General features: G+C 44.1%; 1 long non-coding RNA gene across 1 annotated transcript; it reads left to right on the top strand.

Annotated features, from left to right (window-relative positions):
• Positions 1-2,650: 2,650 nt before the first annotated feature.
• On the top strand, positions 2,651-13,468 carry LOC109368883. The gene is made up of 2 exons (XR_002117332.1): positions 2,651-2,692; positions 11,348-13,468. It is a non-coding gene; the product is annotated as an uncharacterized LOC109368883 (long non-coding RNA).
• Positions 13,469-24,915: the final 11,447 nt, after the last annotated feature.

The raw sequence follows: 24,915 nt of genomic DNA, 5'->3' as shown, positions 1-24,915 counted from the left end.
CAGTACTCTTTGTTACCAGCCAGTGCTGGTGTGGAGCAGCCACACAAGGGCAGGGAAGATCCCAGGGAATGCATTGAAATATATGTACTGAAAAGATCACTTCATTTGGTTAGTTTACTGGGAAGTTCATAGGAAAACCTTGCTTGGTCTCCCTCTAAGGGATGGCCAACCTCCAGAAATACGCATGACTTTTTTGCATATGTACATAACACTTTGACAGATTTATGCAACAGTGCTCAGCAAGTGGAATCAATAATAACCATATCAATAAAACAATGAGCCTATGCTGAGGATACGTTAGACTTCCAGTCTGACTGACTGTAAGGAGCAGTCGGGCAGATCATTAATTGCTCCTCTCACCATAATGCTGAGGGGTTGTGGGGATGTATCCCAGCTGAGATTCACTGAGCATCACAGCCACATCCAGCTCTTCCCACTGACACATGGGGATGAATTTTAAAGTGCTGTGCATGCAGATGACAGTGACCACAAGTGCTGAATTGCAGGGTGAAGGAATGCAGTGTTTGGGGAGCAGTGCTTCTCTAAAAGTGGATCCAATGCATTTGCCTTCTTTTGTGCTATCTAATTTGTATTCTCCAGACTCAGCCATAGTTTAGAATTTAGAAAATAATCTACATGTAGTGGAGAGAAACAAACTTTCTTTTTCATCTCATTGTCTCCCTCGCTGTCAAAATCTTATTTTATGCCTTCCTCTTGCAATTCATCTTAACAGCCACAGTGGCACAGGTAATATATCTTTGTGCCTGAAGAACTGAGGGGCACTTTGATGCTCATATCTATGTCTTTGTGAGGGACCTAGGAACAGAACAGGGAAATATTGTCCCCAAGCAGTATCTCACTTATTGTCACACGTGGAAGCTAACTCTATAAACCAAAGCCAACATTCACTGCTAACATCAAACAAATGAATGCCCCCAACACACTGACCAGCCTAATTTGTTTCATCTGGGTTTATCATCCCTCTAGGTGAGTTTGTGCAAGTTTTTCTTTATTCCAGTTAGGAAAGAGGAAAAATGAGAATTTGCTTGTGTGAGATTTAGTCTGGCAGCCCCTGGCTGTGATTCCTCCTGAGCTGTCATGGCACAGACTCACAACTGTGCTGCAAGCAATGGGTTCTAGCTGATAAAATACAATTTGAACTTGTATCTGAAAATCACCAAACTGAGCAACAGAAATAGCACGTCCTAAATACATTTTCCATTATTCCCATATACAATGATGTTTAGTGTCAGAAATTGAGTTTTTGCTATCGTTATAATCTTGACTACCAATTCTCTGACTTCAGACACTTCAGCTCACAAAGCCCAACATAAATTCCAGCACTGAAACAGCCACTGCCCTGAGGAAGCTGGAGAGAAAGGATATGCACAAGCTGCCTGATATTGTCACAATTCACTGCACTTTGGTGAGAGCACGATGTCTGAAACACTCTTTGCACTGAAATTACAGGCTGCTCCTTGTTAAGTTAGGTGGCCTGGCTGTGGTGAACGAGTACTGATTGTTGTTCCCCCTAACCATTATATTTTAGAAGACAGATATTGCAGATGAATAATGTATAAGCTTGAAATCACTTCTCAAGGTGCTTGAAGCTCTCAGCTGAGATGCAAAGAGCAGCACAGCATATTGCTTAGATTGCCTTCAAAGTGTTCTGCTTTATTGTTCTGAAACTCTGCATAACCATTTCCCTTCCAACATCACTTTGTTTAAATCACACCTTCCAAAAGCAACAAGATTTGTATGAATGAAACTTCTGCAGAGCCTCTGCCTTACCACCACCTTGAGCCCAGGCTGTGACACCCAGGAATTTTCTTAGACTGAAGTCATGTCAATATGTTACCCCAAAGGCTGACACCTCCTTCTGCTCACTACTGAAAGGTAATGACTTATCGACCCCCCACAGACTAATCAGACAAATGTGCTTTGTGACAAATACAGAGACATACAAGCCTGAGTGCCCTGGGCACCACAGAGCTTGCTATCCGAATGGATTTTTCACCCATATTTTCTTTAAATGGCTCCAAGAGAATATTCCAGGGGAATACTGGTGGAATTCTCAAGCTCAACTGCCACACTACCAAACATCAAACTCTGAGGTCTTGGGCCAACATCACAACACGGGAGCAACTTTCGGAGCAGCCCTCATGCATTTTTGGTACTCTTTGCTGACTGTCTCAAGGCCTTTGAGGCAGACATGCACATTTTATGAGAGCTGGAGAGAGCAGACAGCAACTCTGGGCACACAGTGCCAGACTTCCAAACCCAATCTCATTTAGGCCTGTATGAATTTTTGAGTTTCTTGCTCAGGTTTTTACATGGTTAATGTGGCACAAGGTAGATGTGATCGGGTGCATTCATGACCTTAACAAAATCAATGACCACATCCCCACCTACTTAAATGAGCTCAATCCATGCAGGACTATTTTTCTGTCTCTAGAATGAGAATAAAACATGGTAGCTTGGCAAAGTGGAAATGCTGTCATGGCCTGAAGCAGTGATGGAGCACCTGGTGGAAGGCAGGGCCAACCAAGGGCAGCTCAGGTGCATGCAATGCAGCTGAGTGATCAGAAGGGCTGGAGCCAGGATCCACCCCTTCCCAGACCTCATTTAAGGGTTGAGAGTGGAGGCAAGAGTATTTTGCTGGAGATCCCTGCTTACTTGAGGCCTTCTGAAGGTAGGCGACTTCTTTTCTTTGTTTCTGTGCCCATAGTTGTTGTATTTGAGCAAGTCTTCACTTATTGCAGCCTAGGACTTTGCTGCTCTGCTGTCATTGCTTTCCTTCATGTTATACAGCTTTATTAAAATCTCTTGATGGAAGTACTACCAGGGAAAAGCAAGTAATGGACTGCTATGTGCTGGTGGAAACCTTGTTTTCTATATTTCCAAGAGACATATTTCCTGTGCAATACTGTTGGACTTGGTTGTGGAGCATTCTAGGGTGCTGGCTGATGGGATATAGGTTCAGCTCATTTCCTACATCTTCCCCAAAAAATACCCAAGAAAATGGGATTTAGTAGGTCAAGGAAAGATTAATGTAGTAGTAAAGAGGCAGGGGCAGAGGAATGCTTAGAGCTGCTGTTCTCTAATCTTGACTCTCTCATCAATATTTTTCAATCTACAGTACTGGGGGGGATATCACTGCTAATGCCCTGAGGTGGCTGAAACCACACGTCCAATCTGTAATCCCTGAGCTGGCAGCTCGTCAAATGATTTCTCTATTGGTCCTTATAACTGTAATTGTCACAGAACAGAATCTTTATCTATTTCTCACTCTAAATTACATGACTGATGACGGGGTTGGTCTCTGCACAAAGATGAAGCTGATGGCTTTGATGGTGTGAGGATGATGAATAGTGCTATTTGTTGGCTTTTGTGTGTTTCAAAAACAATTTTTCTCCAGATGATCTTTTGATCTTCTGTATAATCCCCTCCTGTATAGTTGAAGTAACACTGACATTGTAGCACAAAGCTTAATTTCCAAGGTGTGGTAACTCTTAGTCATATAGTGAATAAAAAGAATATTGTTTCTGTCTCATTGTGGAGAGTGAGCAAAAGAAGATTGCAATGTGGAACAATTGGGTGGGTTTGTAAAACTGTGCTGCTTTGCAGAACATGATGGCTTAGGGTGCTAGCGACAAATACTGAGGTTTTTAAGTAACTTAGGCCCTTCATTCACACATGCTCCAGATTGTGGCCAAAATTGTGCTGGTGGAGCCTCAGAGCAGAGAAGTAGGCATGGCTCATCCACAGTCTGCTGTACATTGGGCACAATTCTCACCCCTACACCAGTGAAAGCGTTCTGACTTCTGGATGATACGATCTGGGGGAAACACCACAGCCTGCACCCTGCATGCTCTGTAGCTAATCTGAGTTTCTTAGCTTGGCTTTGGGTGCTTTATTCAGTGTTTTCTGCATGAGCTCCTGTGTGAATCAGTGTTTTTGTTGCCATCAGTAGAAATACCAATTATACAGCTGTCAGGCTTTAAGCTGGAGGTAGGAGCTGAGTGTTTAGCAACACAACTCAAGGCTGGAGAAGATGCTTTGAATCTCCTTCCCTTCTGAGGCTGTCTGAACACTGTGTGCCCTCAGAATTCCTTTTCTCCCAGGGAAGACTGGGTTTTGTGCTCTACTCCTCAGAGGGTTTGGGGCAAATTTGAGAATAATTGGGCATTTCTCTTTCCCTCTGACCTCACACCCTCCAAGTATCAGAGTTCCTTGGATGCTTCGTAGCTCTGCACCTTGCAGCAGAGATGGTGAGACCATAGAATCATAGAATAGCCTGAGTTGAAAAGGACCACAATGACCATCTAGTTTCAACCCCCTGCTATGTGCAGAGTCACCAACCACCAGACCAGGCTGCCCAGAGCTGTCAGTGCATCAGCTGCAGAACAACACATCTGTTGGTGTCCATAGAAGCACTCACCTGGGGATATTTTCCCTTACTGACTGCAGATTTTGTCTTGGCAGTGCTGTGTTGGACTCCCATGTTGCTGGCGTCACAAATCCAGCTACTTTCTGGCTGCTGGTGCCCATTCCAATCAGGATTGAGGGGCAATTGGGTTTCTCTGGTGGCCTCTGCAGTGCTCAGCAACAGGACAGCTTTCCTTCAGTGCCAGCCCTTGAACTGTGGGGCAGGTAGCAGGGTTTCAATGTGATTGAAGCACTTTTCTTCCTTTTCTCTCTTTCCAGCATTGTCTACAACAATTTCTCAAATGGATGTGAGGGCTATTCTCATCTGTCAGAGCTGACTCTGTAACCATATGTTGATTTATAGCCGCCTGGAGTCTGGTTTTACACTTAATTCATTAAAAACACTAAAAATCCAACAAAACAAAATCACTGTGTCTGATCCGACTAGCCCTTAATTGTTTCAATGAACTATCATAGGGATTTTTGCAAGTTGTTTTATTCTGTCTGCCCTGTCTGAGATGTGTTGCACAGGGTTGTGAGCAACTTTGCATTTAAATAATCTTTCACTGCAGACCAAGCTATCTCAACACTGGATAATTAGAACCAATTAAATTAATAAATGGCCTCCGATACCTCACTCTAATTTTTTTTTTACAGCAAAAGTGCTTTAGGATGAATGGCACAGGCTTTATCCAAAGAAGAGCAGTATGGAACAGTACCAAAGCAACCAAAACCAGTTTGCTCTTAGAGCAAACACCATTCATCAAGGAGATATATGTGTGTATATGGGGAAGCACTCAGGTGTGTCCTAGGCATGCCACTGGATGAACTGGCAGCTTTAATCCAGAACCTTCCTCACATAAGAGGAGACATTTGGGGAAATGTTGCATCTTGAACACACATGGCAATTATGCAAGTATGTATTTATTCTTGGGAAAGTGTTCAAAGATGTTGAAAGGTGAGGATGGAAAAGAGTGCATGGGGCTGAAGCAACTCCATGGCTTTAGATGTAGAACTGGAGTAGAAAGAGTCAACAGCACAAGTGATGGAGAGACAACTGATGGATGGATGTCTGGCTGAGAAGCCAGATGCTGTGGTGGGAGGAAATATCTTAGCATGCACCAAGGACAATGGGAACAATTCACATGTGGGAAGTAGCACTGCAGAAAGCAATGGCACATGTTGATCTTCTGGTTAAAGAAACTCCTTCTGCTTGTTTTTGGAGAGGAGTGCACTGAAGCAGAAAGGCGAAGAAGCTGTGATGGGGAGGTCAAGTTGGAGAGCAGAAAAGGGTTCTGCATCAGAGGGTGATGGGCATGGAATAGCTCCCCAGGGCGGGGGGCACAGCCTGGGCTGCCAGAGCTCAGGGACTTCTGGGGCACCACTCCCACACATAGGGTTTGGGTAGCCCTGTGTGGAGCTGGGAATTGGATTTGATGGTCCTTGTGGCTCCCTGCCAACTTGGGATATTCTGTGATTTTGTGTAGGGGGAAATGGCATTCAAGTGTTTGCTCCTGTTTGTTCCTGTCCAGGGTGATGTGCTGAGTGCCTGTGTGACATCCTGAGAGGCATCACAGGAGCTGGGGACATCGGGCAGGAAATGTCTGTCAGTGAGGGCTCAGCAGAGTTTGAGCATCAGGTTGGGCTGCACCTGTTCAAATGAACTTGTAGTGATCTGCAGAGATTTACTTGTGTATCTTTGCTGCCCAGAGGAGGTCAGGCACAAATCCCTTGTTTCCTCAGATAAGACCATAATTAGTTTGGGTGTTGGTGATCACAATGGAAGAGAGGTAGTGTTCAGGGCTCCAATCAGAGGATGGGGGAAGGGAAGACAGGGACCTGGCTTGGTCCTGTGCAGCTCTGCAGCCTTTGCTGCAGACCCAGAACTGCAAAGGCACCAGTTAGAAAAAAGAAAGGAGAGACGCAGGTCCATTATCAGTGCTTTTCCACTTGCTTGATCTATGTCCACAGAAATGGTCGGAAACCAGCTGGGGATGTAAATTGGAGATGTTTGGCCTCTGTTTGTGCTGGATATTTCCTGTCTTTTGCTGTGTTTTCCCACTGTGAAAGATTGCTTTTGGCAGAGGCAAGCTACAACATGTACTGAAGCATTAACATTAGGTACACTGCCTGCTGCTGGCCTCCCTCTTCCTTTTTTCCCCCCTTTGGGGATCCATAGACCTGCATTTAGCAAAATAACATCGTCTCTCATCTATTTTATAACATTTGTACCTGGCTTAACGGTGGTGTTGGCACAATTCAGACATGCTTCTCTGTGGGCCCTGATGTCAGCTCACCCGTTCTGAGATCCAAAGCACTATTTGATGATTTTTCCTCAAAAATTCCTTATTTTCTCCCCTAAGAATAACACAACGTTCTGTAAATTGCTACCCACAGGGGACTTCTGTGACCACTTCAAAGCACTTCAGCCAACACAACATGACACAGTCACTTAGGTACCCTCCTTGTGGATAAGCTACTGCCAAGACAACCTGACAGACTTATCCAGTGCAATTAAAACTCAACGTTTGCTGTGACAGACCTATTAAAAATTCGGTTTGCTCCTCACCACTTGAAAGCAGCAGCCACTTGATGTGTATGCGGGCTGCTTTTGGATTCTGTTGCTAGAGGAGGCTCTGATGACCTCTACAAATATCAATGCAAATCAGACCTGTGTCCTCCTGGAAAACCACCCACCCACCTGCAGCAAAATGCCTGATGTGAATGATGTGGGCACAGAGGGGGAAGTAGGATGGGTGTAGATCTGAAAATAAGGGGTAGAGAGTATGTGATGAGATGCTTCTCAATGTGGAGTCTCAGCCAGGCTGTTGCAAAGTCTTCAGAGGAGTGAAAGAAGGTGGTTGTGTCCTCAGAGTTGCAAATGGATTGGCTGAGCTGGAGGATGGGAAAACCAACCTGTGTCCCTACAAGGAAGAATCTAAAAGACAAACACCTGGAGCTGCAGTGATAAGGCTGTGTGCATGAAGGCAAGCACTCAAGCACTTTGAATGTCACTGCTGGCTTCCTCTGCTACATGCACAGGTGGGTGCGGGGCAGCACAGGAGTTGTGAAGGGCTTCACATGGTACAACAAGGGAAAAAAAACAGGATCTGTGGTCCCTCAGGGCAGTGATGGCTTAAGTAACTTTGCTTCTTTTTCCCCTACATCAGTGATAATATGTAGTGTTTGGAGGTGTTAAACTCTGCTGTGAATTGGTCAGCCTCTGGAGATGTGCACTACAGGACTTGTCTTAGCAATTCAGGGTTATGCCAGGAGGATGGATATAAGCTCATTTCAAGTAGTGTGATGTGCAGCTGGGGAGGAAAACATGGAAGGCGAAATGAATAAGAAGAGGTTTATTAGCTCTGCCTGTTTCTCACACAAGAAGAAAACCTTTAATTTCATCCCTATGAGGTTCTGGTAACAATGGATGCATGCAGTATATAATGAGTTAATGCTTTTAGGAATACTTTGAAGATTTATGGGGTGTACCAAAGTCATCAGTACAGAGATTACGTTAATGTGGTTCTCTCCTGCATTTAGCTCAGAGGTTGGGGTTGGGAGCGATTGAGTGTGCAGCCTGTTAAGCAGGATAGATGTTGTAGGAAAACACAGACATGCAGAGTAAGCCTGGCAATAAAAGGGGGCAGAGCACTTTTTTAGGCACCAGAGGAATATGAATTTAACAGAAATACGACTCCACTTTGAGAGGCATTTGGAATCACTCACAAAAACGAAAGAGTGGAGAAGTGGAAATAAAATAAGGGGAAGATATTTCCCCCAGCTTAGCGGCAGTGCTGTGCAGGAAGCCCATCTTTGAGCTTGCAAACATCTGCAGATAAATCACCTGTGTTTCCTGCCCAGGTTCTGGCCAGCTGTGCAGGAACATAAATAAATTGCTCTCCACCAGCATCCTTTGGAACAAATTAGTCACTTCCACTTGAAAGGACATGAACAAAATAGGAAAACAAATGAGAACAAGGCTGTGGAGTAGAGCTGGTGGCCTGCTGGACTGTGAGATGTCTTCTGAGCTGTGCAGAGGGCTCTCCCATGTATCTATTTGCTAAAGTGAATGCAGCTTTTGTTCTTGGGATGGTGCTCCTACCCCAGTGCTTGGCTGCTGTAAACAGCATTTGGCATTTATGGGAAAAGGCAAACAGCCTCGTAGTCGCATGGGTCACTGACTGACATAGGGAGGGAAGATTTAGATTGGATGTCGGGGAGGTTCTTTACAGAGAGAGTGGTGAGGTGCTGGAACAGCTGCCCAGAGAGGCTGTGGATGCCCCGTCCATCCCTGGAGGTGTTCAAGGCCAGGTTGGATGGGGCCCTGGGCAGCCTGGGCTGCTATGAAATGTGGAGGTTGGTGGCCCTGCCTGTGGCAGGGGGCTGGAGATTCATCATCCTTGATGTTCCTTCCAACCCTGGCCATTCTGTGATTCTGTGACTGCAGTTGGAACTTGTGATGCTGAACTTCAGGTGTGAGTTGTAGGTCAGCCTAGTATTTAATGTGTAGAAACACGTCCTCAGATACTGAATTTGCAGCTGCAGCCAGTGTAAAAATATACAATCATTTATCAAGCTCCAGGTGTTCCAAGGGTGGCTTTAAAAATTGAGCAGAACTTTCATTTTTCTGCATCAGCCATGGAGACTTTCTGTTGGGAAGAGAAGACCAGGAGAAACTTGCAAGAGATTTTACCATCTGACTTACAAGTAACAAGCCTGAGTTCAAAAGAACCAGAGAAAGCTATTAAAAGAAAGATAGCACATTCAGGAGCTTCCATTGGGGTGATGGAATAGAGACTATCATGACCATCTGCAAGGACACACTTGAATAAGACTTAGTGCAACAGATGGCAAAGCAGGGCTAATGAGAAGCAAAGACATTGCCTATTTTGGTTATATGTTTGCACAAATGATACTGACTGGTTTGTTTTTGTTTTTTGAGGGAGATTTCACACTGAGTTGGACAAAATCCATGAATTATAACCAAATCTAAGCCATAAAATATAACTAAAGCACTGTCTCACATATGCCTTTGTCAGATTATTTCCTCTTTATGAGATTTCTGCAAAAGCAAGGTAGAGCCTTAGATCAAGTAGAGCCTTCGTTCAAGCTACTTGTGGAGGAGGGACTCGTTGAGCAAACCCAAGAATCTATGATGGCAAACACGGTAACCAGACCAAACGTTAATGTCAGTGAAGGTAATGCACTTCATTAAATATGAATATGGGGAACACTGAGGGCCCAGTGGCTTTATACAGATATACTGGAGTTGAAACTATTGCAAAAGGGCAGTAATTTTGGACTCAGGAAGCAAATAACACTGCAATTAGACAATCTAATTAGTAAGCATCTTTACATAATGAAATTATTGTAGTCATTCTGGTAAAATGTCACGTTAACATTTCATTGGCATTCATATTTACTAATAAAACAACAAGGTTAAGCAGTGATGCCTTGTTTTCAGGATAAACACTCTGTATAGGAATTATCTTTTTGGTCACCACTGCTCTTCACAGATAGGGCACAGTGTTTCACACCTGAGTTCCCACATCATCCTTCTTCTGAGAGCAATCTGGATTAGATTCTTGACAGGGAATGAGGCCCTAAGCATTCCAGGTATAGTTGAGCATCTCAAGTGCATTGCAACACTGGCATATCTTCATATATTCATGAAGGCTGGAGAAGACCTCTAAGATCTTCAAGTCCAACCACCAGCTAAGCCCCACCATGCCCACTAAACCTCAGCATGATTTGTGGTTTCCTGTGTGCTTATTTCAACATTTGAATAAGTAATGGAGATACTTGGAGGCTTCTCTTTGTGCCTATCTTCTTTTCTTTCTGGGATGGAAAACCACCCTCCATCTCATCTAATCCTGCAGTGTATGACAGATAACTGGGATCCAGCTGCAGTGCCAGAGGTTAAAGGTGCAGTTGCATCTCTCTAACCTGAGTCTCAGCAACTGGAAGAAAGACAGGAGGTTATGCAGAGTCCCAGTGAGTCGAAGTCTGATTTCATCTCAATGGCTGGATGTGGTTCTGGGCAGACTGGTCTGGTAATTGGCAACCCTGCCTGTGGCAGGGAGGTTGAAACCAGATGATTATCGTGGTCCTTTTCAACTCAGACCATTCTGTGATTCTATGAAAAAAAAAAAAAATAAGTTCTAATTCATCAACCTTGTAATAATAGGCATATACCTTACCCTATGCACAGAAGAGGGTTGGAACCAGGTATCTTTAAGTTCACTTCCAACCAAAACCATTCTATGATTCTACCCCATCAACCTGAGTCTAGATTTAATACAGGACTTGTTTTATGCTGAATCTTGTATATTGTCAATTTCACTGATTTTTATTTGTTTTCTTAAAATCAGTGTTCTGAAATGTGGTCAAGAATAGTAAAAATCTCTCAGCTGCGTAAAACCATTGCTTTTTGCTTTCAGTGCCTAAATATTGCTTGAAAAAAAAACATTATGCAAACTGTGACTTTATTGCTGGGCCTAAGCAAAAGAGATGGCTTCTGTGCAAAATGGAAATTGCTAACTAGAGGCTGAAAATACTGATGCGAATGAAATCTGTAAGGAAACAACCCTACAGCCTAATTCAGGAACTTCTGGTGAACTGAATTTAGCAAAGGCCCTGGTGTTTGCACACACTCCCAGCTCTTACTTCGTCCCATGCGAGATGGCATTTCTGTAATGGCATGTAGTCTGCTTTGCTTCTAATAGATGGACCTTCCAAAGCTCATCTGGGAGGATCTCGTGGCACAGGGAAGGCTTCAGCCAAACGGCAGCTGGCTTTGGTGGCTGAATGAAGAAGTCATCCAGATTTTTGTTGTTTAAATGTCCTTTTCTGAGTTTGGATTTGATGATCCCTAGGGGGTCATTCTAACTCCTATGATTCTGTGATTCTCTTTTAGAATTTATTGCTCTCAAAGGACCTGGATACCACAGAGGCATCCAAGTGCCTGATTGCCACCAACGCCAAAGGGAGCTGCCCTAAATGTCCACTGGAGGACCATATGCCCAAACCAGACACATTTAGAAGAGGATTACTCTCTATGTGAGCTGATAATCTCTGTGGGGTTTGAGCAGAAAATCAGTCTTCCATTTTCTGCTGCTTGAGCAGCTGAGGAACAGGGAGGAGGACTGCAAGCTGCCAAAAGGTGGCTGCAGTGACTTCTGAATCCTGGAAAGGACAGGTCCTGTGCAAGGGGCAGTTATGTCAGCCCCCAGTTTAGAAAGGCCCTGCATGTCTAATACATTCCCAGCCTGCTCAGCTTCCTCGGAAAGAATTTGCTCTTGGCCCTCGCTTTCAGCCTACATTGTCTCAGAGTTCACAAAACAATGACTGGATCATCAAAGTGTCCTGAATTAGCCTCTCCTGTCACAGTGGTATGAAAACAGCAGTGAACCGATCTCCTTGCAGCTTTTAGCAAGCTGTGTCACTATGGCTCATTTCTTGAATTTCCCACACCAGATGCCAGGTGTTTTTTTGAGCCCATATGTTATGACTGCAACGTGGGAGCTCATGACCTAGAGTAGCTCTCTTGCAGGTAGAGTGAAAACAGCAGATGAGAGAGAACATCAGGATAAATTTAGGTTGGGTTGCTGGGTGCACACAAGTAGGACATGGCAATATCATCCCTCAGGGTGCACAGGGAGTTGTTGATGTCCCTATTCATTGCAGTTGGACCAGATGACCTTTAGTGGTCCCTTCCAAAGAGTCTGTTTGCGTGACCACTCCTTTCCACGCTGCAGTGAGAGATGTTGCTCCAAGGAGCAGGTTGTTGAACAAAACTCTCCAACATGGACCAGTTATGGCAAGTACTGGCACTCAGGGCGTATATCTGGAACTACAGAGCAGTGGTCCTCTTAGACTGCTAACAGAAAATGTCTTCCACTGCTGATAGTGCACCTGCAGTTCACATGGCCCAGAAGGACAGCACGTGGAGAAACTGGTGCTTGCTGCTTGAGTTTAAGCTATTTCTTCTTCAGTTTCACAGCCAAGGTGTCCATTTGGAAGCTTATGGAAGAGCAGGGATGTTTTCGAATATCTAACATCCACCTGGTAAATACCTGGCTGATATCCACCTGCTGCTGAAAATACTGAAAAATGGAAAATGCAGTTACCTAATCTGACTTGGGTTAGCATGTAATTAATTTGCCCAGTAAAGTCAGGCAGTCTGCATCCACTTCTAATACAGAGTAAAAATTATTTCCCACCCCACTTGTGCTCGGTGAGGCTTGAGTAATGTTAGGGTTGGCTGACTTTTTGAAATGATATTCCATCTTGCGTCTTGGTAAACACTTGACAAAAATAACAGTCTCCCACTTGAAAACAGTCTCCCTCTTCTTTCTATTTCAGCAATCTCTCCAATTTGCTGAAGTGTCTCCTTGTTTCCAATTTGCAGTGTCTGGGGTCCTTGGGAGCACTCGGGGGGATTTGTTGCAGTAGTTTTGCAGCTGCCCTGTTTGGATGAGGAGAGATTTCTGCATGTCCCTGTGTCTGCCCATCATACAGGAGGTCCTGACCTTTCCCAGCCCTGATACAAAGCTGCCTGAACTCGTGCTGCCTTGAGAATTCATGCCTTTGCATATTTCATTAAGGCTACTGGTGTCATAAAAAAAAGCTGAAATAAAATGCAGCAAAAGGAGAAAGCTGAGTGGAGGGGGCAGATGTGTAACAAGGCAAAAGGAGTAGCAAAAAGGAGAAATTGCATTATTTCTGGAGTCACTTGTTAATACAGATTCCATCTAGTGATCGACAGAATCACAAATGTTGGAAAAAACCACTAAGATCCCCAGCTCACCCCCACCATAACCACTGCCCATGTCCCTCAGTGCCACATCCCCATGGCTCTGGAACATCATCAGGATGGTGACTGCTCTCTGTGCCAATGCACCTCTTAAATTTCAGAGAAAAAATTTTTCCTAATCTCTGACCTGAACCTCCACTGGCTCAACTTGATGCCATCACCTCTCACGCTGTTACCAGGGAGCAGAGGCTGACCCCTGCCTCACAACACCCTCTTTTCAGATACCTGAGCCCAGCAGAGCAATTTGCTGTCTGAATAGGTTGTCTCCTTGCAACCTATTAGGACCGGCACATCTGCTTTCTCATGGCTGCCAGTGCAGAACCAGGGACATTCACACACATAGCCAGTGCCCACCCCACTACAGTTTCCAAATCCTGGGTCTTTTAGGGGCTGAAGTGCAGGATGAGCCTGCTTGGCTGCATCTGGAGAAGGAAGCATCACAAGCTAAGTGATAAACTCCTTTTGTGGCAAATAGTATGAGGATAGGAAGAGGTTTATGCAGCATAGAAGGGGTAAAAAGAAAAATAAAGTCATTTTCAATCAGTGGCAGAAGAGTCCCTTCCCATCTTGTGTTTTTCCAATAATTACGTGCAATTTCTTAGATGTCAGCCAAGGGAAAGTGGCAGCATCAGCTCCTCAAATAAATATCTTCACCTTGCCCACCATTAAAACTCAGAAAAATATGTGAAGCTGAAATAAATGTGCGTGCTGATTAGCTTGACATTATTTTCACCTCCGGTTCCTGGGAAAGGTGCAGTTTTACCTCATTTTTGTTGCTGAAATTTAGTCAGAATTCTGGCTTTGATGAGAAAGGGAAGAAAAATGAGTTTTATAGTTTGTTTTATGCAGAACAGGTCCAGAAAAAAAAAAAAAGGAAAGAGCTGCCACCCTTTAGTAAGTGCAAAATATTTTCCCAGCTTCAGCTCCTTGTGTTTTTGTCAGTCATGCCTTGAAGAGCAAAAAGTGCTGTTTTTATGTGCGTGAACTTGAAAGAGCTTTCCTAGGAATTGGTGGCTCCCTCCCACATCCCCTTTGTTATTGTGATGATTTTAACTTTTTGTATGTGCTAGGTTTGTCATAATGTATCTGAATATATCTCGTGCTTCCAAGGGAGGACTGGAAGGAGAAGGGCCATACTTGGCTGCTGGTGCATGGCTCCATCCAGAGCTGCTACTGAGAGACTTCCAGGCTATATGTTTGGAAACAGGATTGCTCAGATGGGATGAAATATCATTCGTGCCTGGCTGAAGTTCTTGCTGAAGGATTTTTGCCTTAAGATAGTTTAGGGAAAAACAGAACAAAGGATTGCATTTTCTGGCTGATAACAGCCTGGCTTGGAGCAAGGGTGGGAGCCAGTCCCATGATACCTGCCCTGGTTGTGTGGGGCAGGATGTTCCAGTGGGCTCCTTGTGCAAATGCTTCCCACCAAAGCACCATCACCCTCCCTTGTGATACAGAGATCAAAAATCAGCCCTTTTGCTGATAACGAGGGGGAACGAAATGAGAACTAGTTTTGTCATACATCTGTAGCAGAAATGCTGTCACAGCTTGAAGCAGTGATGGAGCACCTGGTGGGAAGGGAGGGCCAACCGAGGGCAGCTCAGGTGCATGCTTTGCAGCTGAGTGATTGGAAGGGCTGGAGCCAGGATCCACCCCTTCCCAGATCTCATTTAAGGGTTGGCAGTGGAGGTGAGGGCATCTTCTGGGAGATTCCTGCTTACTTGAGGCCTTCTGAAAGTAAGCAGCTTTTTTCCTTTGTTTCTGTGTCTATTGCTGTTGCATTTTAGTAAATCCTCCCTTGCAGCAGCCTATGACCTTGCTGTTCTGCTGTCACTGCTGCAGTTTCTGTTGGATTGCAACACTGAACAAACATGGAAAATACATCCAAATTCTAGTTATGAAAACGTATGGTTTTGTCTTTTGTAAGATTAAGAGAATGCAACAACTTCTTTTCCCATGAGGAGAAAAAAACCCCTCTGTTTTGGAGAGTTTTCAGCTGGTCTTTTCAAAGCAGTTGAGCGTTCCTGGCAAGGAAAAAGTCCTTTGGTTCCTCACCTTTCCGGGCAGCCAGCTGATGGGGATTTTCCATGCACAGACTGTTCCCTCTTCCTTGACCCAGACCTCTTCCTATTTTAGAGAAATCTAGTCTTATCTTGGAAAAAGAAAACCTAGGGCTCTCATTCATCTCTTGTCAGGGTGAAATGAAAGACAACAATAAGGCATGAGGGTTTCCAGAGAATCACAAGCATTTCTGACGTGTTACTGCTATTAAAAATTCTGGGTCTGGAGTTGAGGCAGATTGGTTGGCATTATTCCCTTTCAGTCTTTTTAGGATGGCATAGGGACAAATCAGAAAAATAAAAAAGAAAGGGCCAGTTTTCCCAATCTGCTCCAATCACTTTGCTTTGAAGCTCTGAAATTGGGATTGTTTTCCCCACTGTTTGTTTCAATGCGTGCCTCCAGGCTTCCCTTGTAGCATCACGTTGCCCCTGTAGAGGGGCCGGCCAGCATCCCTGCATGGGGATGTTTTGCATGGAAAATCCATGGAAAACACTGGGAAGTAGAGGTCAGGGAATCAGCCCAGACTCATATAGAAGACTGAGCAGGAGCTGCAGGTATCTGCATGGAGGGCAGAAAGCCTATGCTCTGAATGTGGGGAAATGCCCAAAAATATGAGGAACGTGCCAACTACAGTGAGAAATGGACAAGAGTGATGCTAATAGGAAAAGGTGTAGTACTCAAGAGAGGAAGCACTCATTACAGGCTCAGCAGTGCATATATTAATCTTTGGCTAAGCTGAAAAATATTCCAGCAACAAGTGCAAATTACTGCACAGACCATTAGAAGGACCTTGCCCTTATTGCTCTGGCTACAGATGGACATGGTGAAAATGTGAGCATCTGGAGGCTGTCCCCTGTCTGATGGGACAGACTGTCATCACTTTTATCCACTGCTGTCACAGAATGGTGGGTCAGTATTCCCCACAAAGCTGCCCCGAGCAGAATATGCCATCAGCAGTACCACAGTATGATGAATTAACCATGGGCTACTGTTAATAATGCATTTGTCACATTACCTTATCACTGCAGTAACTTGTATCGTAATAAATTAGTCAAATCCTGACCTGCTTGCATGCAGCAGGAGCAAGGCAGTTCTCCTGCACAAACACCTGGGGATTTTCTCTCCATTCCTTTATGCCCAGAAGCTTGGAGAAGACCACTCTGATCCCCAACCCCAGCCCACCCCTGCTATGCCCACATCCCTCAGTGTCACATCTCCGTGGATCTGGAACACCTCCAGGGATGGTGACCACCTCCCTGGGCAGCTGTGCCAGAGCCCGATGAGTCTTCCTGACTTATATCCAACTTGGACTTCCTGTGGTGCAACTTGAGGCCGTTACCTCTCATCCTATCATCGGTTACAAAAAATCAGCGGTGGTTTTGACACATCCAGAAAGCGGCATTTAATGGATGAGCGGAGTGATGGTGCTCTTTGCTGGAGAAGCCCGGCTCTGTACCTGCACCAACACAAAGCCCACTGGCAGGATCCATCGTGCACCACTCCTCAGATGAGCCGTTCTGCTTGTAGTAACGTGATTACGTGGCTTAAATGAAATTAAGCTGTTATCACAATATCCAGCTCCCTTCTGAACCTCTTGTAAAGCATCCTGCCAATTTCTGCTCGTCTCTTTAAAAGCACACGGGGCCTGTGACACAGTACAAATGGATTTAGCTTCTGCTGCGGTTGACTAGCAAACTCACCATTAATTATTGATCTGGCCTGTCAAGCTCTAACATCAATTACTGCAACCAAGGCACACAGGGGATAGGAGTTAAAACCATCCATAACCTTTGCAGGGAAAGGGCTTACTTTTTTTTGGCTCCGGAATACTGGTTTTCTTGTACGACACATCATGATTCCTGTACATATGATCTCCACTTACACGTGGCTGTCTCCCAGCTCAGGTAAGCCTCTAGGCTGATTAAATAATGGCAGTAGATGGCCCACAGCCAGATCCTTTGATAAGCAAATGGCTGTTCACTTCTGGAGCTGATGCTTGGATCCCTGGGTGTCACTATTTTTTCTCCTCAGTACGAATATCTTTCTGTTTCAGGCTTGTAAGAATATCTTTGCTTTTCATCCGTACCCCAGCTTTGAGATAGGTAGAAATGGAAGTTAGGGCATCAGCGGTGGGAGGTGAATCAGATGACATTTCCCTGGTGTAATCAGATTCAGATTTACTTCTGGAAGATGGGAAAATGACTCTGACAGAGCCCTGACGTCCTGAGCTGAGGAAATATGTTTTTGTAATTGCATTTGTTGATGAAGAAAGGATAAGAAGAGGATAGAGCAGTACTTCCTTTCTGACTGATTCAAGAAATATTAGCTTGCCAATTTTAGAAAATATGAAAAATCAGCTTGTAGTTATTAGGGCTGGGAGTTACAATGAATTACATAGTCCGTGCAATAGAGCAGTATCTCTAAGAGCTTTTACATAGGCACATTATTAGCACTGAAAAACAAAGAAATAATTCTTCACTTGGGGTTTGTGGGTTTGCAAATGAAAGCAACATTTGCTCTTTGCAACGCAAGTGCGTAAAAGACCCGAGTCTTCACTCTAACCTCAGTGGACGTTGCAATCCACAAAGTAATGCTCACTCTCTACCTGTCCGTGGGCTCCAAACACGCTCCAGAAGTGCTGCTGGATCCCAGGTACGAGCAGGGAGATGTTTGGTCTCCATTTCACTTCAGGTTTTATGGTTGGATCAGGAATTCCTCTGCCTTCAATATTTTTACAGCACCTATTTTGAGACAGGTGGTGCCTCTGGTGGCACCATGTGTTCAAGTGGATGTGTTGACAAAGAATTAAGAAGAAATTGCAAAGTTTGAGACTGGAGAGGAGCTACTGAGTGTAACCCACAGTATCAATTTTTTCCCTTCAGGATCTTCCATCAAACAAAATAACCAGCAAAGTCCCACTGTTCAGTGTCTCACTAAAGCTACTGTCCCTTGACACAAAGGGAATGGAGCAGCCCAAGGACAACGCACTTGTACGTCCAATGGGGAGGAACAGCTGACAAAATCTTATTCAGCAAGGGCTGTGCCATGGCAGTGACCTGCCATCCCTCCATGGCTTCAGCTCTGTATCAGCCAAAAGGAAATGCTCAGATAAATACTGAGGTCAGGGGAGCTGATCTGACTGCAGCCCAGCCTGATGGAAATTCATAACGAATGACTTCACTACGGCCTGTGAGTAAGCATCTGACCTTAGTGATGGGGCAATTGAGTCAATGGTTAGCAGACCAGCCCTTGCAGTCTCACAAACACAAAGCTGCAGAAACAGAGAGCTCACAGATGCTGGCAGGCTACGCCTGGATTCCATGCTTTGAAAACCAGCAGCAGCTTTCAGTGACTGATTCAACCTCCTGCCAAAGGCAGCTCTCAGAGGCCACCAGGGCTGGAGGTGCACGGTGCTATGCCAATGCACAGTCCCACGAGCTGGTACATCCCTCCTGCCTCTCCCCATGGGCCAAAACTCCTTTTGCAGGTCTGTTTTCTATAGGAGAAATGACAACAAATTATGCCCAGTTTTTCCCTTCAACCTACACAGCAGATAGGGGAAGCTGAAGAGGTCAGTGGGCAGCAGCCTCCCTTTGTAAGAGAAACAGAGGAATTGCTTCTTCTATTCTTCGATCCAGACATCAGTGGAAATAAATTTAGCAGCAATTGTTGTGCCTTTCTGGAATACTTAGAGTACCTGGGAGCAGTGGGAGCATCCCCATACCTCTCCTGCTGCAAATGGTGCACACAGCTTTCTTGTAGGTGCAGGTACGTGTGCCGTGCATCTCCTTTTCAGCAGTGTGAAGAAGCTGCTCCTGGATTTGGTATGTCTCCTGGAAGTGAAATACAAAGGATTGAAAATTACAGACCATGCTTGGAAAACCAGGCATGCCAAAGGTGGATTAGTGAGAGTGCTCATGCCCTTAACAAGCTGGATTAAAAATAATACATCTTGTCAGGAGGTTTGCTTCCATAGCAGGGGTGAAGCCAGCAGTGAAGATGTAAGGGAAGGAAAGCTCACAGGAGATGAGTCCAGAAGAAACATGTTTCCCTGACTTTCCTCTCAAACTGGGGGAAAAAAATGGCCTGGGATTCATTTTTGTCTCTGATTCAATGTAATAACTGACTCCTGCAAAGCTATTTGCCATTATGGCCATTTGTGCTAGCAGCTCTACCTCAACACTTTTAAAAATCATTATCTGTTAAGACTTTTGCAAATATGCAGTGAGGCTGGCAATGCCTCATTAAAGCACTGAAAAAGAGTATCATAAATTTTATTGCCTCCGCATTACATGTTAATGCCATAATGATACAGATCCATTCGGAATGTATAAATTTCCTTATCATTTCAGCAAAATCTTATGTTTTTCTGGGCAAGCTCTTGAGGAAGACATAGAAATGAAAACGCAGTTAGAATTCAAGCACAGAAGTCAGACCAGCTCCATTTTTTCACTTAAGGAAGATGCTTGCTCTAACCATGCAGAGAATATATTTTAAAATGTAACTACGCTGAGATGTCAGGACAAACACAATCCCAGCAGCACTTTCAGGCCATACACTTATCTGTGATACTTAACTGCCAGACCATTATTTCTCTGGAGGCACCTTAACTTTTAGTTGAGAGTCTCTATCCAAACACACTAAGGTCAATGGAAAGATTATCAATGGCTTCCCTCAAACCTTTGTTCAGGACAGCTAGATTTTTGTTATGGGAGGATACATTTGTTAATGGCTTAGAAAAATGAGTTATTATTAAATGGTGCTGAAACACAGAGATTCACGTGATATAATTCTTTATTTTAGGGACAGGCCTCCAGCCTATCTCCAAGAACATGCTGTTTGCTGCTTAAGCTTGTAAAGCAGTACGTACAAAAACAGATGTATTAGTAAGAGTTTAATGCTGTGAATTTTTCAAAGTTAATAGTGTTTGAGAGACAAATCTCATCACCTGTGCCTTATTCCATGTAAACCTGGAACTGGGCTCTAGGTAAATGAATATGGTTAAATTATTAGCCTGTAGAAATCCCCATGGGCTGAGATTTGTCCCCCACTGTTGTTCCTCTCTGCAGGTCTTTGGCTGTGGTGAGGGATTTTCAGGACTCTCAGGATTCTCCTTGGTGTGCATGTCAGTCACCTTCGTGTGTGACTGTGCATTTGTGTGCACATCCAGGGGAAAATAAATTGCCTTTCTATAGCTTCTCAGAGGGAATTAATCTGTTTAGGATTGAGCCACCCATCCTATAAAGTGGGAGAAGGTTGCATTAAATGATAGGGATGCTGGAACATCCATGTGCTGGAGTTTCATGGCCACACTGTCGTGGCGAGGGAGATATAGAGCAGGGACACTAAGATGACATTATCACTACAAAGACAGATTTACCATTATCATTCCCAGTGATTTAATTCAGGGCTATGATATCACTCACTTTGAGTTAATGCAGAACTGCAGTCTGTATTTCAAAGTCTACATTTCCATATAGATAAAAATACCACTCGCTCACAAACTGTTCATAACCTCTCCATTCTTTTTGGAGCTAGATTTCTAACCAGCACCATGGGAGGCTCTCCTAACCCTGCAGGAGAAGGACATTCCTACTTTAAGCTATCCCCTTGAGCTGAGACAACATACATTGGGATGGAGGGAGCAGGTCCATATCCCTCAGCATCCAGGAACTTCTCACCGGGATGATGGATCCAAACTCCAGCTGCAGGTTGGTACCCGGCCGTCACGCACCCAAATTCTGCACAGCTGCTTTCATCCTTGCGACCCCAGTGGAGAAATGTTTTAAAAAGAGAGCAATAAAGCAAACACATTTAGGAGTTGTCATTTTAAAGGCAGGGCGAAATCTAAAAAAAGAAAAGCAAACAAGGAATCATAGGAAAATCTTACGAAAATGCAAGAGGCCCCTGAGTGTTTTGATCACTAAAGCTGCCTGGAGGTGTCACCAGAAGTTTTTCTCATCATGCTGGAAAAACCCTGCCCTGGGATAGGTTTGCTCTGTTCTGCTGCTGGAGGGTTGGTTTGGCCTTGCTGAAGCTGAGGGTGGAGTTGGGAATGAAGCCGACTTCATGGTTGAACTGTGGCTTTGATCTCAACTATGGAGAGACTATCACCTCTCACCATAATTTGGGATCTGCCACAAATATTTCAACTTCAGGCTTTTTTCCCCCCCCCCTTCCTTTTCTGTGCTTTAGGTATTTTCCTTCTCTGCTTGGACTCTCTCATAATTTTGGGAGCTTGACCTCTGAGCAATGTTGGCAGCTGTGTATGCCAATGTTGACATCCCAACCGTGTACAGCTACGTACAGCTGCACAGCCCACAAACCTCTGCAGTCAGAAGGTCAAACCACCCCAGGAAAAATAAAAGAACTTTTAATTTGCCTACTCCCAACACCTTTCATTTTAAAATCTTAATGCTTTTAAGAACACAACTGGCTCCTTTCTAGGGGTGGCTCAGCCTTTTGCCAGGCCTGGCACTGCTGCCTCTCATCCCCAGTGGGCAGGTCAGCAGGGACAAAGTCTTGGCTCAGGACATCAGTACTGATCAGACACTCAAGATGCATCAAAGCCAGGGAGTTGGCTCTGAATAATTCCTCTTTGGACCAGGAACTACGTGAAGTCAGCAATCTGAGCCTAATTCTTGCCCTGTCCTGGATTCTGCACAGCTATGTGTACTTGGTAAGGGGTCAACCTGACCCCAGAGAGCCTCAGAGGTAAAGTCAAGTCTGCTCTTGCCATTGAATTAGTGAGACACCAAGCCCTTGAAAGCAGCAAATGCATTATACAGAACCTACAGAACATAAGATTAAAATCAGGGAAGAACTGTTTCAATTTAGACTTGTAAATTAATGTCTTGTCCTTAGCTACATAATTAAGGGATTTTTGGGGGGACAGACTGATGTTTATTAAATCATAAGCATCACTCATGCAGTGCTTCTATTTCTTTAAAGCTATTCTGCCCAGAACAGGAGGTTACGAGACACCAGAGATACCAACAGCATGATACTGAAATGATTTCACCAGCACCCAGAGATGATGATATAATTTTCATTACATCCCTCTTGCAGCAGCACGTTTCAATGCCTATTTCTCTCATCCACTGCTGATTTTCAAACCCAGGTCTCCCCAAGAGACTTCTGCAATGCTTCCTGTGCATTCTCTTGCAGCCTCAATGCACCGTGAGCATAAGAGGCTGCCACAGGTTAAACCATGGGAGCTAAGGCACTCGACACGACTTGCATACACAATGATGGACAGATGAAGGAAGCTGGGATTCTGATACTGCTGTGAGTTGATGTTCTCTGAACTTTATATCGGTGGGAACCAAGTAGCTCTGAATGTTTTGTAAATTGACCCTCTGGTTCAGAAAAGCCAAAGGCAAATTTAATGTAAGGTTAAGCAGGGAGGTCAAAATGATCTGGCTATGATGTGAAGGGGTGAAAAACAGCCTGGACTTCTCAAGGTTCGTTCTCAGGCTGGGAATGATGAAGCTGGCTTGCTTCAAATCCCAGCTCTTTGGATCCACGCCAAGGAAGGCTCTTCTTGTTTAGGTTGGTGTAAACAGGAGCAGCATCTGACCAAGGACAAGAGGCTCATCCACACGAGGTCTTTAACAATATCAGGCAGAGCACTTATCACTTTTCATTAACATACAAAATGGAGCCAAAAAAGGCAGAGCACAGTTTGTTCCATTTCCACTCTAATGAGATGCGTTTCATTATTTTCCAGATCATTCACCCTTGGTTCAATTTAAGTTTATTTTAAGACAGGATAATCAGCCTTTTAACTAGAGAAACCCTGGTCTCCCACTGCTCACTTGCAGTTGTGCCTTATCAGGTAGAAGGAGCATTTCTGTCTGTAAAGACAGGACTGATGATGACTTTAAGAAAACCAAAGCAGGCTGCCCTGATGTGTTCAGAGACATAATAAATGCTATACTGTGTGTCCAAGAAAGAGGCAAAGAACCCTTAGGTATGTAAATACGAAAGTGAAGAATGAACTCTATCCACATCCTCATTATATTTTCTACATTTAATTATTTTCAAATAAGGAGCTGCAGCGCTACCAGAAGAACAAGGAACTGCACCCAGCAATTCCTGCACCAGGGTTTTAGCACCTGTTATCACCACCACCGTTTGCTTCATTTGTGTACCAGGACAGAGGGAAAGCACTCAACCCAGATCCAGGAAAAGAATATGAAATGGAACATGAATGCTGGAATTAGTAATTTGTCCAACACTGAAACATAAAAAAAATTTCTCTTAAGAAATTATCTTAAAGATGGGTAGAGAATAGATTCTATTTCACTGTACTTTACCAGAGAACATTTTGTGCCACGAACACGGGAGCTCTCCAGGTAGCTGAAGAAGCCTTTGATTTTGATCTTTGTTTCCCAGTCCTTGTGAAGTGGTGATAGAAATGGAGATGAGACAGAGATGATAGTTGTTGGCATTCTGCATTGGCGCCCGAGAAGGGGAAAAAGCAAATTTTTTGCATGTTTAACTCTGCTCACTTCACTAGGGATGCTGCTGGCCTTGTAAGGCTATTGTCTTGGTACAATATGTTTTTGTACTTTTATGAATGGGCTATTTATGTAGATTCTATGGAAGATCTTCATCTGCTGAAAAACAATGGAGAGAGATGAGGATCTCTTCCACAGGGTTACAGATGTGAAACTGGAGGGTCCCACGAGTACTTCAGAGATAAAGTCCATTGTCCTTAGATTCAAATAGAAGGAATGCTCAAGTTTTAAGCAACAACAAAACACAACTCCGCTGTTCGTTGTCCTGAATAATCTTCTGTGTTGCGTTTTCTTTCTGTAGGTGAGAAAACAGCTTCGGTTTCTTTCTTCTGGGATCTAATCAAATAACTAAATTCTTCAGGAATCTTCTCGCAGACTCATGCATGAGTTTGGGTCACACTGATCCCAGTGGAGCTGTAGCTTCCCAGCAGGAGGACCTTGGTTCTCACCACCATAAGGAACAAGACTTCATTTCCACCTACCTATATAACAAAAGGTTACTATGGCTTCTGAGTGGGTACGTTAACAGCATGAGTGTGTTTGTACACTCACCAGGAGATCTGTCATGAATTAAACTATGGCTGGTATTCTTCTCGTGCAAATTTCACATTTGTAAAGCAGTCATTTTTCTCCCATCATTTCCCTTTTTATTGTGTGTCATTTTTTGTGCACTCTTGGGTGGTAAATAATGGTTGAATTTGTGACATAGGCATTGGTCAGGTTCCTAGAAGATGATTATGAACACCTTCTTTGATCTGCTGCACAGCACAGTCCAAAGAAACCAAGTCATTATTTCTGTCTTCAGCTCATAAAACGCACTTGAAGTATAGACTATCTCTCAGGGAGTTATTGTCTTGGTGCACTGAAATAAAGACCTCAAAAATTGACACTCCCACACATTTCTTCTTTCTCATAGACTTCAAACAATAAAACTGTTGAGCCATCATCCCCTATGTTCAGTTTGCTCTACTTAAAGCATGGGTGTTGGCCCAGGCAACAAATAACATCAGTGTAGATGTTACTATACAAAGAAGGGTTGCATTTAAGATTAAAATACTGCTGTCTTATGTAGCATGATAAACGGAC

The sequence above is a fragment of the Meleagris gallopavo genome, chromosome 8 (genome assembly GCF_000146605.3).
Source record: "Meleagris gallopavo isolate NT-WF06-2002-E0010 breed Aviagen turkey brand Nicholas breeding stock chromosome 8, Turkey_5.1, whole genome shotgun sequence".
In the NCBI taxonomy this organism is placed as follows: Eukaryota; Metazoa; Chordata; class Aves; order Galliformes; family Phasianidae; genus Meleagris; species Meleagris gallopavo.
The sequence above is the reverse complement of the archived record's forward strand: the minus strand, read 5'-3'. Positions and strand labels throughout refer to the sequence as shown.